The sequence below is a fragment of the Monodelphis domestica genome, chromosome 1, assembly GCF_027887165.1.
Source record: "Monodelphis domestica isolate mMonDom1 chromosome 1, mMonDom1.pri, whole genome shotgun sequence".
NCBI lineage: Eukaryota > Metazoa > Chordata > Mammalia > Didelphimorphia > Didelphidae > Monodelphis > Monodelphis domestica.
Window position 1 is genome coordinate 334,712,109 of NC_077227.1, and position 17,635 is coordinate 334,729,743.

A 17,635-nucleotide genomic window follows, 5' to 3' on the forward strand; every position below is an offset into this window, starting at 1 on the left:
CTGTGGGGCTCCAGACAGCCAGAAAGGCAATGGAAAGAGTGTCAGACCTGGAAGACCTGAGTTCAAATACAGCCTTATTTTGGCAGCTGGGTGGTATCAGTGGATAGAGGGTCAATCCTGGAATCAGGAAAACTCTTCTTATTGAGTTCAAATCCATCCTTGGACATTTACTAGCTATGTGACTCTGGGCAAGTCATTTAATCCTGTTTGTATTAGTTTACTCATCTGTAAAAAGAGCTGGATAAAGAAATGACAAGTCACTCCAATATCTTTGTCAAGAAAACCCCAACTAGGATCACAAAGAGTCACACACAACTTAAACAACTGAACAAGACTTCCTAGCTGTGACAGATTTAATCCTGGATCTGTTTCAGTTTCCTCATCTGTAGAATGAGGGTAATAGCAACATCTACCTCTTTTTGTGGTGAATATCAAATTTATACAGCAAAACACTTTGTAAACTTTTAAACACTATATATAGGTACTAGTTCTCATCTTCATTAATTTGCTACATTTTGACCTAAAATTTATATCCATAAAAAAAAAAATCTATCCATTGCTCCAGGTTCTTCCTCTTAAGTCAAACTGAGCAGGTTTGGTTCTTCACCCACATGGCAGCCCTTCAAGTACCAGAAGACAGTAATCAAGTCTTCTCTTCCTTCATAGTCCTCATAAAAGCTTACATTTCTTTAGAGCTTTAAGAGTTTTTAAAAAATTAGCTTTATTAATGCTCTTTAAGATGTATAAAATCCTTTTTCTCAACAAAAGTCTCACAAAGAAGATCATGAAGTGTTATTATGTCTTTTATTTGTGAGGAAATGGAGGGGAAATGAAGGCCTCTCACCAGATCTAGTTTTAAGTAAAAAGATCTAGATTCAAATTCTGACTTTACTACTTCTTTTATGATCATGGAAAAATCATCAGAGCTTAATTGTTTGTGAAATTATGAGGGTTGAACTAGAATGGTACATGAGTTAAAAAAAAACCCTTCCTATTTCAATATAATTGATTTTCTTTAAAACTAATTGTTTAATTAACTTATAAATTAAATCAATTGTAATTAAATTAATTGCAGGGAGGATGGCCCAGTAGATAGTCCTCAGGGCCTTAAATCAGAAAGCATTTGTCCATCCAGTCTGACACCATGTGGGGTTTTCTTGGCAGAGATACTGTAGTGGTTTGCCATTTCCTTCTCTCGTTCATTTATCAGATGAGGAAACTGAGGCAAATAGGGTTAGGACTTGCCTAGGGTCCTGACTCACTCCATGCTCAGTGCTCTATCTATTGTATTACCTAATTGCACCTAGAAGTCAGGAAAACCAAGCCCAAATATGACCTCAGATTCTAGCTATGTAGCCCCGGGTACCACTTATCCTCCCTTAATTTCAGTTTACCATCAGCAAAATTGGAATAATAATAGCACCTATTTTCCAGGATTCATTATTTGTTTTTTTCTTATATAAGTTAAACCTTTAATCTGAGAAGGGATCTGCAGTCTTCGCCAGAGTGACACTAAAATGGGTGAAGGACCCCTAGACTAGATGATCCCTTCCAGCTCTGAATCTGAGGATCCTAACTAAAGTTAGGGGTGACTTCATGGAGGAATTGAGATTTGAAGAAAAAACTGGATAGGCCTCTACTAAATGGAGGGAAGAAGGAAGGCATTGCAAATGAAAGGAAACAACTGGAGGGCAAACAGAGTAGAAGAGTTGGCTCTGATTGCTTCAGCAAGGTTTGAGAGCTTTGAGGGTCCTATTTAGCAGATTGACCTTTCTTCAGGATAAATTGGCCTCTTGCTCAGTTAGTAGTTTATAAGGCTTTTTAAGACTTGCATCTTCAAGGGAGGCCTCCTGGATAATTTCTTCTGTATACATCAAAACAAAACTTCTTAGTTCAACCATGCATGGGGAGGTAATCTCTCCAATTAAAGAGGCATTGCAATGACAACTTCCCTTCTTTAGCCCCAGAATTCTTTCTTATCCCCTCTAGGCAGATTAGGTTATCAGCTCTGTTTAGTCAAACAAGGTTTATTCACCTTTAAAAACAAAAAAAAATAAAACAGCTCCCAACCCCCAAACCAACAACTTTTCTATTGTATGACCATTTATCAAGTTCCTACCAGGTAGAACATCTTGCTAGTTTTGAGAGAGATAAAAAATAAAATCTAGCACAATCCTAGGTCTTACTTGGAGAGAAACAAAGATCAGATGACTGGGAATCATTGGAGCATTTAGGACATAATTGAGGTCTGACTGGGTAAAGGTCATTATCAGCAATTAAACAAAAATGCTTATTATCAAGCAGTTAGCTAAGGTGGAGAATTAGTGTGAAGAACTAATTCTTTCTTCTCTGGGATAGAGATGCCCCCCCAGCCAGCACATAGTTAATGTGAGAAAAGTGAAGACTTTTCCATTAATTCAAATGAGAAAATGTCGTGGTTTTTTTCCCCTTTAAGCCCTTATTTTCCATCTTAGTAACATTTCTAGGACGGAAGAGCAAGGGCTAGACAAATTGTGTTAAGTGACTTGCCCAGGGTCACATAGCTAGAAAGTGTCTGAGGTCAGATTTAAAACAGGACCCTCTGCACTCCAGGCCATCTAAGTGCCTCTGAAAATGTATTTGTTTTGAAATGATAAGATTTGCAAAGTTCTTGCCTTACAATTAATTCCCAGTAAGGTAGAGAGACAGAAAAAGTGACATTTCATTCATTTTACAGATGAGGAAACTGAGAAAAAGCACTTTATAAATTTAAGAATAAACTTTTTTAGTTTAGAGTCTGAATCTGAGCTGGAGGATTAATGATGCCACTTAATATCTGAGACCCTCATCAAGTCCCTTCTCCTACAGCCTCAAAATCAATTTAAAACAAAAAGTGCAAGGCCATGCAAGTATCTACTAAGTGCAAGGCCATGCAAGTATTGTAGGTACTTAGTAACTTTAAACTCTTGCCTAAATCTGAGCTCCTGTGATCATCATTATCATTCATATTCATATCCAGAAGTTATGGCTCCAGCTGTGACTAATGCTTCTACTCCTAAATTGTTTTTCTTCCTTATATTAAATCTTTTAATTATTTATTTATACATTATAAAAGATAAAACATAGATTTATATCTTTTTTCTATCCTTTTTATTTTTTATTTTTATTTTCCCAAAATAGTCAAAGTTGAACAACTTGTCCCACAATAGTTTCCTAGCAAAACATTTAACATAAGGGCAGCTAGGTAACTGAGTAGATAGAGAGCTGGGCCTAGAGGGGAGAGGTCCTGGGTTCAAATGTGACTCCGCACTTCCTAGCTATGTGACCCTGGACAAGTCAATTAACTCGACTGCCTTATAGCTCTTCTGCCTTGGAACCAATATTTAGTATCAGTTTTAAGACAGAAAATAAGGATTGAAAGAAAGAAAGAAAGAAAGAAAGAAAGAAAGAAAGAAAGAAAAGCAATTAAGACTGCATGAATTTAAAGAAAAAAGATAAAGGAGTTCTACCAAATTCCTTCTATGCCAAAATATGATCCTATGTTATGAATGTCATATAGGCCTATAGTCACAAATTTGATATCTAAACTACAGAGAGTCAAAATATAAAAAGTTAAGTATATATCAACTTCCTTCTCTAATGCATATTGATGAAAAATTTTGGAATAAAATGCTAGTAAGGAAATTTCAGCACTATATCATAAAGATCACATACTATATGACAAAGTTAGATTTATACTAAGAATGTGGGACTGCTTCAGTATAGGAAAACTATAAGCATAACTGATCATTAAAAACAAAAATAACAAAAATCATGATTCTCTTTTCAACATCTGTAGAAAAAGCTTTTTGGACAAAATACAACATCCATTTCTGCTAAAAACACTAGAAAGCACAGGAATGAACAGAAAATTCCTTAAAGTGATAAGTAGTATTTATGTGAAAACAAGAGCTTGCTTGTACTATCTGTAGTGGGGATAAACTAGAACCATTTCCATAAAATCAGGGGTCAAGCAAGAATACCCATGATCACCATTATTATTTAATATAGAAATACTAGCTAGAGCAATAAGATAAGAAAAAGCAATTGAAGGAATGAGCACTGGCAACATGGAAACAAAAATGTCACTTTTTGCAAGTGATGCAGTGGAGAAATCAAATAATCAAATCAAAGCTATCAAAAGCCATATGAAAAAATGCTCTAAATCACTCATAATTAGAGATAAACAAATTAAAACTGATGTACCATCCCACATTCATCAAATTACCTAACATAACAAAAAGGGGAAATGGCAGAGACCGAGGGGACATAGGGGGAAAGGTACCTTAATTCCCTTGTGGTAAATATGTGAAATTAGTGCAACCATTCTAGGAAGTAATTTGGAACTATGCTAGTGATGTACGATGTATATGTACGATGTAGTGATATATATATATATAAATATATAAATATTTATATATATACACACACAATTGCCAGAAATCCATGAGCCATACTCTAGAAGTCTTTCCTCTCTGCCTCCAGAATGATCAGACTCAGAATTTGATTTTACTCTTTTCCTCCTCATTTTTATAAATTTGATGTGTGAGATACCACTCAGTTGTTTGAATTTGCATTTTCAAAAATTAAAATACTGAACAATTTTCAGGTGGTTGTTGAAAAATTCTCATTTCTTCATTTAAATACTACTTATATGCCTTGATCAATTGTTTACCATGGAGACAACTCTCCACAAGGAGGCAGGGCAATCAAGAGAAGGTTGAACCAATGCAAATGTAGGAGCAATTTCCCATTTTGGGCCTCATGATGTGTCCTCTTTGTTTCCATCTCCTTTCTCCCATCCCTCTTTTCCTCTTAATTTGCATAGTTCCTTTGGCTACTATATCTCAAAAATCAAGGCTTCTCATCACCCTGCCTGGGTTGCTATGGTTTCAGGACCATTATTTTATGATTTTATAATCTGTAGTCCACAAAAGAAAGATGATATTTTCCCAATTTGATTAACTTGCTAGGTGGTATAAGTCTACTTAATGCTGTCTCCAAAGACACCACTCATATCCATATTCTCCTTTTCATTCCCACTATGCCACCTTAATACAGACTGTCATCTATTCTTACTTGCCCTTTTTTTTAATGCTTCCCAAACCCTAGTGCCATCCCACTTCTGTTCCTTATCTCTGCTAGCCAAGCCCTTCTTCTCCAAGATCCAACTCAAGTCCCTTCATAAAAATTTCCTTGAATCTTTAACTGAAAAGGACCTTTCCTTTTTTGGGTATCTTGTAGTCCTTTGCTTTGTTCCTGTTTTGTGCTTATTTCATTTCCCCCTTAGACAGATCAGCTGTCTGATAATAACTCACAGTTCTATAATGCTTTAAGATTTGTGAAGTTCCCTCCTCACAATAACCCTATAAAGTAGTTATTGAAAGCACAGTTTTCTCCATTTTACAGATAAGAAAATTAAGGGTGACCATAGTTCTTGCCAATGATCACATACATTTTAATTGTCCGAGTCATGGCTTAAGGAACTGACTTCTACATGCAGTCTACATGTAGATCTCTCCAGCTGTTAGTGCCTTCCCCCCAAACTACCTTGTATTAACAGCTTTGTAATTATTTATATTTATCCTTTATATTCTTATATACATACTTCCTAGTTAGACTGGGAGCTCCTTGTAATTAGTGATTGTTTCAGTCTTTATATGTGTATTCCCCAAGCCCAATGGCTAGTTCCTCACTCAACAGGCATTTACTACCACCTGCCAAGCACTGCCAAGGGAAAGCTAAATAAAAACAAACAAACAACAACAACAACAAAACCATTCTTCCCCTCAGGGAGCTCTCATTCAAATGAAGGAGACAAGTAAAAAAATTATAAATACAGGCTAAATTTATCAGGATATATTGGAGATAACTGCAGGAGGAAGGGAGGTAGATGGGTGATTTGGAAAAGATCTACTAAAGATAGAATTGAGTGGAATATTGAAGGAAGGCCAGAAGACACAGGTGAGGAGGAAGAGCATTTAAGGAATGGCAGAGGACAGCTACTTAAAAAGCCATGGAGTCCAGAGACAAAATGTTTTGTTTGGAAAGCAGCAAGGAGGCCAAAGTTACATGCTGGTAGAGAACATGGAAGGAAGTCAAGCATGGGAAGACAAGAATAGTAGGAAGGGGCTAGATAGTGAGGGGTTTTAAATGCCAAATAAAGGCATTAGTCAAATCAACTGAGTAGTATTAAGTACCTACTATGTGCCAGAAATTGTGCTAAGCTTTAGGGATATAAAGACCTGGCTAATAGAAGGCACTTAATAATTACTTATCCATTGATAGAAGCACTATGATAATTACTACATTGTTCTAGGAATAAGAAATAAAAAAGATATTTGTGACAGGCTGTGCCCTTCAAAGTAAGCATAACCTAAGACAATGGTAAAGCCACTGACACAGGTAACAATGATTCTTGGAAAGGGCAAAATCATAGAAATACATGACAATGAGTATTTGAAAGATAAAGACATACACATATATGATGATGATTTTTTGAAAGGCAACATAGGATAGTACATAGAACATTTGACTTGAAGTCAGTATCTGTGCCTAATCAATAAACTGATCAGGCTATTTGCCAATTCTATACTATATCCCTCAAAGTTGATGTATTCTGGCCAACCTGTCCAGGAGGCCAATTCATCCACTGGCCTGTGGTCATCATCTCAAGTACACTAGAGAAGTTGCCATACATTTAAATGAAAATTGTAGATAGCATCAACTGGGAACTTGAGATCTCTAAAATTCTCAGATTCCCAATATTATTTCTTAGCCTGGACACATCTATCCCAGCATTGATATTTAATCACTTATTTCCTGGATATTAATACCCAGGAAAGTGTGAAAGGAAAAAAAAAGGAAGTCTCTGGCCAATGATCAGCTTGCCTGCCTAAATGTTGCCCCATCTTCTATTTGATAGCAGTTGATATGTATGGCATATAATGTTCTCCTCATTTCTCCTCATTCATGGGTTCTGCTCATTTCACTCTGCATAAGTTCATGTAGATCTTTCCAGTTCTTATAGAAATCAAGCAGTTCATCATTCCTTACAGCACATTAGTATTCCATCACCATCATCTACCACAATTTTCCAGCCATTCCCCAATTAAGAGATCCCCCATTTTTCAATTTTTTGCCATCACATAAAGCACAGCTATAAATATCTTTGTACAAACAGATCCTTTCCCTTTTTAAAAAATCTCTTTGGGATACAAACCTAGTAGTGATATTATTGTTGGATCAAAGGTCATGCATTTTTAAAAAGTCTTTTGGATATAATTCCAAATTGCCTTCCAGAATGGTTAGATCAATTCATAACTCCACTAGCAATGCATTAGTGTCCCAGTGTCACCACATCCCCTCCAATACTATAGTGGTTTCTAAGAGGAAATGATATTGGAGATTTCTACTGTATTATTATAGGATTATAGGTCAAAAGACTATAAGTTAGAAGTAGCAATCCTAGTGAGCCTTCTACTACTTCCTACCATTAACACTACTTGTTTTAGATCACTAGGAGACCTTTTTTCTTTTAAATATATTTGTTTATTTGTTAGAAGGCCTTTAGTTATCTTTGAAAAAGACTATTGATAACAATTTACATGATGACTAACAATACTATGCAAAGAAACAACTCTGAAAAAGCCTGGAACTCTGACTAAAGCAATGCCCCATTATAGCTTTAAAAGGCTGATGAAACATGCCTTCCACTTCTTAGAAGAGATATGATGGACTAAACAGACATGAGTTCTCAGACATAGCCAATGTGTTGATCTATTTTACATGTGAAACCCCTGTCCTAAAGCTCATTGGTATGGGATTCTCTCCTTATTGATGGAAATGAATGTCCTATCTTATGTGAAGGACAGAGTAGAATTGGTAGGAGGGGAAGAGAGTTTCTGCCTTCATGAGTTCTCCTGGAATCTTTAGGTCCAATCCTCCTTGGGAATTTTCAAGCAAAAGTCCCCCTTTTGAGACTCCTCAAGTTTTGAGTCTTTAAATGTCTAGTTACTTTAAGAGAGAAAATGGAAGATGCCCAAAGCATTCCAGTTTGCTGAAAGAAAAGACCCTGGGAAGACATGAGAGAATTGGGCAGTCTCCATCATGTCCCTATTCCCAATTTGCTACATTGGAGACTTTGGCTCATTTCCCCTTGGGTGAGATGTAGAATTCACTCTCTCTTTTAATTGAACTATCTTGCACATTCCATATTGTCTGGCACTTATTCTCCTATGTATATTTTCTCTCATTTCTTTTTTGCAATGATTTGTGTTCATTGTGGAACTGATATTAAGTGGGAAAGGGTTCATAACTTAGCTATAGAGCTTGGGATCCTCTTGCCTCCCAAAATGACAAAGTGATTAGAAGTTACATAAAACTTCACCATATCCCCTAGACTAACAGTATTTAAGAGAGCAAGCAGATAGATATACTTCTAGGCTGGTACCCTCTCTTTCTGAGGTGAATGGAGTGGCAGAAATCCCAATTTCTTGCTTTTCCTCCTGGCAGGAATGAAAGCCTCCCTTGGAGAAAGGTGAGGAGGTGGGGAGAGTAGAGGCTAGAGATGTCTATTCTGTTTCCTTTTGAGTTATACATGGACAGTGTTCTCATCACAGATGGATATCACCACTCATATGGGGTCCACTTTTCTGTTACAGTTGATTATTTTTGTTGTAAGGGAGGGCTTCAGTGAGGGATGGGTAACAGAGCATACCATGATAGATATTTAATAAAAGGCATCAACAAAGCATTTTTTAAAAAGTGCATAGAGGGAAAGGGAAAAGAGTTATAGAAGGGGAGATATAGCAGTATATTATTACTTTTTAAAGATTTATATACAAATATATCTTTTAAAATATTTACTTGTTACATTTAAATATCCAGTTAACTCCCTTCCTCCCTTCCTGTCCCCCATTAGAAAAAAAAACATCATTTGACAAAAAGATGTATTGATATATAAAACTATATCTTACTTATTTCTATTTATCAGTTCTTTTTCTGGGGGTGGACATAAACAAGTCATTCTTCAAACAATATTTCTGTTGATGCACATAATTTTCTCTTGGTTCTATTCATTTCACTCTTCATAATTCCAGGTAGGTCTTCCCATATTTTTTCTTTTTAAAAGTACCATATATTTTTTAAAAGATATGACAAATTCATGGTGTATTGCCCTGGATGTAGTGCTATGTTTGAATTTCAACTCCTTCACTTCTTGTAGGAACTGAACATGCTAGTCACATTTTTTATTTTCAACTGTTTCACTTGTGAAAACATATAGGGCAGGAGAGGCAGGGGGAGAGACTAAATGAAAACTAAGCTCAATTCTGGCTCTATGATTTTAAATATTTTTCATTATTTTCTTTTTTATTATAAATTCAGCAATCAACAATCACAAGTGAACTCAGATGCTTCCTAGCTGTGTGATCCTTGGAAAGTCCCCGATTGCTTAAATCCTTACCAAGCTCTTCTGTCATGGAACCAATATTGAATCTAAGATGAAAAGTAAGGGTTTAAAAGCACACACACACACACACACCACTATGGAGTAAATAGATTCCTGTTAAATGGTTAATCAAAAGCATTTAATAGGGTAATTGCAACTCATGGTATCTGCCACTTTCCACTTATGTAGATTAACTATTAACAAGAAAGCTATGTTCTTAAACTTTGTTAGTATGGTCCCAACATTGTCTTTGGTATTTGACCTGAATTTTGTTTTCATTTCCAAAAATTGTAGTAACTGTACAGATTGTTCTTTTGGCTCATCTTTTGATACCATTTCATATAAACCTTCCCATGTTTCTTTGAATTCTTCATATTTCTCATTTCTTAAAAAAATCATTTTTAAACCCTTATCTTCCATCTTAGAATCAATACTGTTCAGAGGGACACTGGCTTCCAATAGGACACTTTCTTTTTTCCCCCCAAATTTAACATTTTTTATTAAAACCATACATTGAATTTACATGTGGGATTTTTATGGCACTGTTTATTACAAATTTCTCATCAAGGAAAATGACACTGAAGATGTTTTACATTAAACTTTGGTGATAAGGATACAATATAGCTCATTACATGAAGGACCATGACATCAGAAGCACCTGAGAAATTCAAAACATAACTGATTATCACCTGCTTTCATATAGTTGCTCCTTCATTAAGAACCAAATTTGGCATTCATCACTTCTTTTAAAGAAGTTAATGGATATTGATGCTCCCTCCTCAGGAGTGTGTGATAGATAAATAGCAAAGAAAGGGCAAAGCTCCCACTGCCATTCATCTGTGGACAAGACTTGAAAAGGCATTGGCCTAAACAACTATAATGCCATATATAAAATAATTTTCTACTTCCAAATAAAATTGTTTTCTTTATAGTGATTGGTGTTATTTCTCTTTGCTCAGCATATGTAAACGTAAAGATGTACCTCCCAAATGAAGCCCTAACCAACTAACCTATTTCCCCAGGTGCTCAATCCCAGCCATGAATCATGGGTCCAAGAATATAAAAGAGCCAAGCCTGTAGGATCCTGGACTCCAAGATGATGCAAAGTCTTTGTCCATATTTACTCAAATAAACTGACAGGCTAAGGTCTCACATACCCCTATCAACCCAGAGGAGCCAGCTTCTCCCAATTATGATGTTTTTACAGAGAGGCCCCAAGTTCTCTACGCTAGGATTAGTTTCAACCTCAAAAGGTAGAAACCATACTAGGAGATGATAAGTGGAGCTATCTTAGCCACAGACACTTTTTAAGAGTATTTTACCAAAGTAAAGAAAATATAGGTTAGTGGCCAAATGTTTGCAATTCCTAATGTTATCTATCTAGTCCCAGGGGCTTTTTTATTAACCTTTGCCAAGGCAAGAAAGAACAATGTGTGTGTTTTTAGTAGCATATTTTACAAGGGTAAACAGTAGTAGCCAGTTAAATGATTCACATATGACTAATCTTAAAAACAGAAGGTGCTTCTTTTCCTGAGTCCTTAGAAAAAAGAAAAAAAAGGTAACAATTTAAAATAATTCTATTTTTATTTTTCCTACAGGTCCTCACAGTTTAGAATGGTTTTCTCAGTATTGATCTTACATTCAAAGATTTATAAACATCTAGATTAGATTACAGCATATATGTTCATTTTCAATTTATAATTAAATGTAGCAATTGAAAACAATACACCTATAACATAAAAATTCCACTCATCTTGATGAAAATATCTTGACAATGTTAAAAATTCAACGCCAGCTTGAATCCCTGTCCATACAAAAGTACAAATTATTTATTTCATTAAGGAATATACAGAAGTATATTTTAACAATGATAAAATTTCTAGTACATTATATAATTTAAAATACATATTATCCCATTTTATATAACATTTTTGAAATATCATGCCTTCTATTTCACCAACAAAATCTTCAGTGTACAGTTCATGACATAAAAACAAGGCACAATAATACACTTATAATAATTATTATAATATAGAAAGCATTTTTCTATATTTTTAATCTTTATTTTGGAAACATTTAGGAAAAGGTTTGTAAAAATCCTGAAAAATCTTCACATTGTACTGTGGTTAATGTGCAATTCTACATAAACGGCTTACTGTGAGCCATAATTCTATTATACAGAATATGATTCTCATCAAGCAAGCTGTGGAGAGTAGAAAAATATTGAGATAACTAATTTTATTTTAAAGACATCTGAAATGTCCAGATAATTTAAGCAATTTTTGGCTCTACATTTTCCAGAAAATTATCTTGATTGCCTACTTTATTTTCAAGTAGATAACAATCTATGTGGCAGCTGAAAGAAACATTCTCAATCCCTTTTACTATTTGAATTCTTTTCAAATAGTATTAAATTCAAAGTATGAATTGTAATTTCTTCTAATTGAAAACTCAACTTATCTTGGAAACTCCAAGTGAAGGGGAAAGAAGAATTAGATGAAGCAAAGCAGGAAATGAACAAACAACAAAATCCAAACATGGACTCAAACATTGAATTATCTCTTCTGTCTAGAGATATCTTTTTCATACCAATTGCTCTAATAAATTCATTAGTTTACTAATATAAACTTCCATGCTGACATTTTAAAAATGATAAACAGTCTTAGCTAAACTATGCTTACTTAGCTAAACATAGCGTAACTATGATAATTTAAAATTTTAATTCATAGAAGAAAAATATTTTAAGTGTTCAGTCTTAAAATAAATAAAAGTCTTTCAAAAATGGAACAAATTCCATGGAATTTAGATTTATAAGTGAAATTAAATTGTAAAAAATGTACTTACTCTCCTTACCTAAAGATTGTCATCACAACTCAATTTAAAAATTAAGCCCCATGACACATTGTTTGATATATGCACATCGTGGAGAGAACAAACCATACTGTATAAGCATCCAGGCTTCTAGTCCTGCTGATAACTCTTCCTTTACACAGCTACTATTCCAAATCTTTACATGGGAGTCTCTTGCTTCCTTAGCTGATGAATTTGTTTCAGTAGCTGGCCTTTATCAATTTTCATTTTGACTTCAAGAACTTGTCTGAGTGATCCTATGCTTTCATAGATGGCTGTAAATCCAGCATTAACTTCTGCTTTCATTTCTTTCATCTCTTCATTCATCTGCAACTCAATTTTGCTGATTCGGACATTCATCTTCTCATCATCAGATTTTGGCCTCTGTGCGTCCACATTTTTCTTTTGTATCTCTTCTATTTTATCAAGCTTTGCTGACATCTGACTGAACTTCTCTATTGTCCTTTCACTAATTTCACTATTTTCCTTAACAATCAATGCAAGTTGATCAATCTTCTATAAAAGTTCTTTTTCTATCTGTTTTTGTTCCTGTTGCAACCAATTCCGTGCAGACAAAATTTGGCTACTAAGTTCTTCTACTGTACCTTTAAATTTAATGTCCAAAGGGTGAAGCTGATGGTTGCTATCTCTGTGGGTCATTTTCAGCTTTGTGCTTTGCTCTGATAATGGCAGGTCAACTCTGCTTAAAAATTGAGAAATCTGTCCTTCTGCATCTTTGATTTTAGTTTCCAAAATGTTTGTGCATGTGCTAAAGACCTTCATATGTTGTTTTATGCTCTGCAGACAATCTAGCTATGCTAGCATCACATCTTGCTACTCTTCCCCGAAGATCTCCCAAACCAGAGAGTTGGCGCATCTCCAGACTCTTTAAGGCAGAATTTGTTCCATAGCTAATGTTATCCCTGGCATGTTTCTGTTCTTGTAGTACCTCAATATCTCGATTAAGTTGCTTCACTATTGCCGAGATATTTCTGATGTGCTCTTCTAAGAACATTCTAGACAATCGATCTCCTCCACCTTTATTTTGCATTTTCTGCAAGCTGTTAGCAATGTCGTCTTTTATACGAAAAGCATGTTCCACAAGTGTTGCGGTTGTTTTCTCATGGCACAGAATTCTGTCTTCCAACTGGTCCACTAGGCTTGTAGATGAATATGGAGCCATACTCAAAAGACTGGCTATGTCGTGGCATGATTCTAACTCGCCTTTCCTCGGTGACAAGAGAAGAAATTACAGTGCTTCGTTGTGCCATTTTCTTTTCAATAATTCACATCTGCACTGGGGGTGGGCGGGATGCGCCGACCCCATTTCCTCTAGCTTCCCGGCTCTGCGGTGGCTTCCTAACCGAGGCGATCCAGAAGTGGAGCACGTGCCCCTCCCCACGACACTGTCACCACCACCACCACCACCATTCAGGACACTCTCTTCCACAAGACCTGCTCTTTGGCGGGATACTCTGTTCGGCGGGACACACACTTCCAGGACTGCCTTTGGTGGGACATTCTCTTGGGCATGAGACTCACTTTGGCGGCTCAGTCTTGGTGGCTCACACCCTCTTTTGGTTGGTGACAAGCTTGGCTAGAGACACTCTCATGGGCTGGTGAGATTTGCCTTCGGATTCGCACTTGTGCTCTGGAGGCACTTGGATTTGGACTCCGGCACTGACTGAAGGAGCTTTCTCTTGGGTTGGTGAAACTTTTGCTGAAGACTACACTGACTCCTGGCTGGAGATCAAGACCTGAGGGAGCCTTTGTTGGTGGTGAGCTGGATCCCATCAGATCGGCACTCAGAGTTATTTAGCTAGGCAATATTTTCTACCTCATTCCTACATTTCTTTTTTTTTTTAAACTATATTTCTATTAAACCAAAATTTAAAAAAACTACTAAGCCTCATAATTTAATATTTAATTATTATATTGGTGACCACAACCTTTTTAACTATTACAGAACAAAACAAAAAATAAAATGTAAAAGGAAGAGGGAATGAAGAAGCTTGGCTGGAGTGGAGCAAGAAAGTAAAGAATTCGAAGGGGATAGAGAAGCCAGCATTGTCAGAGCTATGTGAATAAGAGGCAGCAGAACTGACAGAAAGGTATCAGTTTAGTGGTTCTTGATTGGCTGAATTAATAAGGTTCATGATTATTGGAAGAGAACTTTAGAGTTAACTGTGGCTCTTCCACACTACCAAAAAATTGAGTATTTTGATAGACTCTCAGAAGTTCCTGTTGTTTTCTGTTGATTAGTTTGAGAGCAACAGAAAAGGGAAAGGCAAGTTTCACACTTGCTTTGATGTATAGGAAGAAATCCTGAGGTCTAATTGGATGACCTGGTAAGCCCGGTAGTGAAAAGCTGACTGGCTTGTTTGCCCTGTCCAGAGCATCAACCTAAGCTGCTTTCAGTGAGCTGTTTTGTTGATTGAACAATGAATCATCCTGATGAGTGAATACCTGGTCAGACTTACTTGTATAGTTCATAGAGAGCCAGCTGAATGAGCTTTGCAGGCTTGCTTGGGTTTACATTGGCCAGTACTAGTACTTATGTGAATCAATTAACCAATTCTTTGAAAGCATGTTTACCTTTGTTGAAATGTTGGTCTCCAAATGGCTTTGTGGCCTTTAAGACAACATTGCATTTACTTCTCTTTTGTTTTTGTGTTTCTTCAGTTATTTAAGTATGAAAGAAGTCACTCAGTGGTTTAGCAATAGCAGCATAATTCTTAACATTGTGATAATAATCATTAAATCTTATAAAATTCCTTAGCATGTAAAGGCTCTTTGGGCATGGCCATGCTCACACACCTTGTTGAGAGATTATGTGACTCAGATTTTTTAGGGGTTCTTTGAAATGGACAACTGTTAATGAACAACTTTGGGCCATTTCCCTTTAGCTGATTTAACACTTTTATTCATCTCTTCTTATGTGTCTCCAGAGTCTTCCCAAAGAAAATGATGCCATCAAGATAGACCAATGCTTCAAGTAGTTCATGTTTTTTACTACTTTCTCTATCAGTCTTTGGAAAGAGGGAGTTATCCCTAAACTATCTAGGTATCTTTATTTAAATTGGTCAAATATAGCAAGACAGATAAAAGCATTTTTTTCTTTGTTTTCCTGTCATTAAGATCTCATAGTAAGCACTGGGCAAGTCCAATACTGAGAATCACTGACTGTCTTAAAGATAATCCAAAGTATCTGGAACTCATGATATGATATACTAGTTCACTATGGTCCTTTTGTTTGAAATTCAGTAGTCTATGCATATATGAATCTTTCTATTCTTTGTTACCATTGGTGCAGACTATGCATGGGATTTTTGGATTTATTGATGAAAGCATTGACCAGCAGATTCTTGAGATGATCTGTGGGATTAGCCATGCAAAAGAATTTTTTTAGCTTGCTAAAAGAATTATTGGGAGTCATTGAGTTAGCTCTTGTGAATTACTGCTTGGGCATATTGCAGTCATGTATGCAGTGAGAACATGCCTGTTCTTTTGCAGAGTCTCTGCCTCAACCTTTTCTTCTATTCTTCTTAAGGAATTCCCAAAAGTCAAATTTCTCTGAATCTACTTCAGAGGTGGAAGAATGAGTGCTCTTGTGATCTTTACTGTCAATGTTTGGCTCTATCACCCTGTATAGCAACATAGATGGTCAGTAGGCCAAGTATTGGGTCCCAGGTTATTATTTCCAGTATCCTGTCAATATCTCAAACAGAGAATTGATTTGAATTAGAACTTACACTTTGCTGAAATATAGTTGATCTGTAAACATCAAAGCTGGAATATCTACTGCCTTGTTGGTACCTGCAACTTCCCTGAAAAATATTCAGACTACCTCAATGTATCTCAGGTTTAAAAAAAAAATCATGGTCTGCCAAGATCAAATCTATCCAGAGCCTATAAAGCTATTTTTTAAATATATCTCATAAAATGGTTGGAACATAATGGCCAGTTATGCTCCATTGTATAATAGCAATGCAGTCAGCACCCTTAATCTTCATTGTTAGCCTTATGAGGGATTATGAAGTCAGGTAGAAAATACTCAAAAGTAATTGCTGAGGATGTCATCCCAATTGTTTTTTGGGTCAAGATGATGTCATTTTCCCCTTTCTTCCTCTTACACTATACTAGCCTTCTCATTCTTCTCCCTCAAAAAAAAAAAAACAAAAACAAACAACCTTCCCTTATTAACATATTATCTCAAGACAAAAGTTAGCAAAATATTTAAAGACAAATTTATACCATATATCAACAATACTTGGTAATGTATAGAGTGGTAGAAATCAGGTTTTATTCCCTCCCCCACCCCTCCCGCAATCATGGCTGCATTGATGAGAGTTAAAATTATATGTGTGGGAAAATGGAAGCATTATGGTCAGGATAATCTAATGAATTTTAAAAAATAATCTCTTCTTAATCAAAATAATTAGATGAAGATTATCATCAAAGATAGTAATTACTGTGAGAAGCAACATGGTGTAATGGGAAAAACATTAATTGGAGTCAGAGGATCTTGGTTCAAATTCTGACAATTAGTCCCTGTATAACCATTCACAAGGCAAATCATTTAATAACTCTGTGTCTAAATTTCCTCTGTAAACTGAGCAGCTTTGATTAGATAAGCTCTAAGGTCTTTTTTTAGCTCTAAATTCTATGATTTTTATATCTGTATAAGGCTTTATGCTAGCATTATACTACATACTATTTTGTGGTTGAGTTGTTTCATTTGTGTCCCATTCTTCATAATCCCATTTTGGGCTTTTCTTAAGCTATTGGAGTGGATTGACATTTTCTTCTCTAGCTGATTTTACAGATGAGGAAGTTGAGGCAAAGAGGATTAAATGATCTGCCCAGAGTCACACAGGGAGTGTCTGAGGCTCAATTTGAATACAGGATGAGTACTCCTGATTCCAGGTCCAGCACTCTTTCCATTGTGCCACCTAGCTGCCCACTAAATACTGTACTATGTTAAGCTTGCAACCTTGGGCAAATCACTTTGCTTCATCACCTCATTTCTCATTTGTAAAATGATGATATTGGCACCCACCTCCAAGAGTTATTGTGAAAAGGAAATGACATATTTGTAAAGTGTTTTTAAAGGTTAATAATGCTGTATATGTAAATGATATCTATTATTATTTACAAAGTACCTTTCCTTACATTATTTTATCCATATCTAATAACAGCAAGGTAATATAGACAGGTTTGATATTAATTTCTTTATTCAAATATATAATTCTGGGGCCAGAGAGAGAGAGAGAGTTAGTGTTTTCCAAAATAGATTTCATTTTAAAAGTTGTACTC

General features: G+C 35.8%; 1 protein-coding gene and 1 pseudogene across 1 annotated transcript in view; one reads left to right on the plus strand and one right to left on the minus strand.

The window, feature by feature from the left end:
• Positions 1-17,635, plus strand: part of GSC (goosecoid homeobox) — a 94,893-nt gene that overhangs the window by 23,614 nt on the left and 53,644 nt on the right. The gene's annotated exons all lie outside the window — the stretch shown is intronic.
• Positions 12,479-13,617, minus strand: LOC100024524 (protein FAM81A-like; annotated as a pseudogene).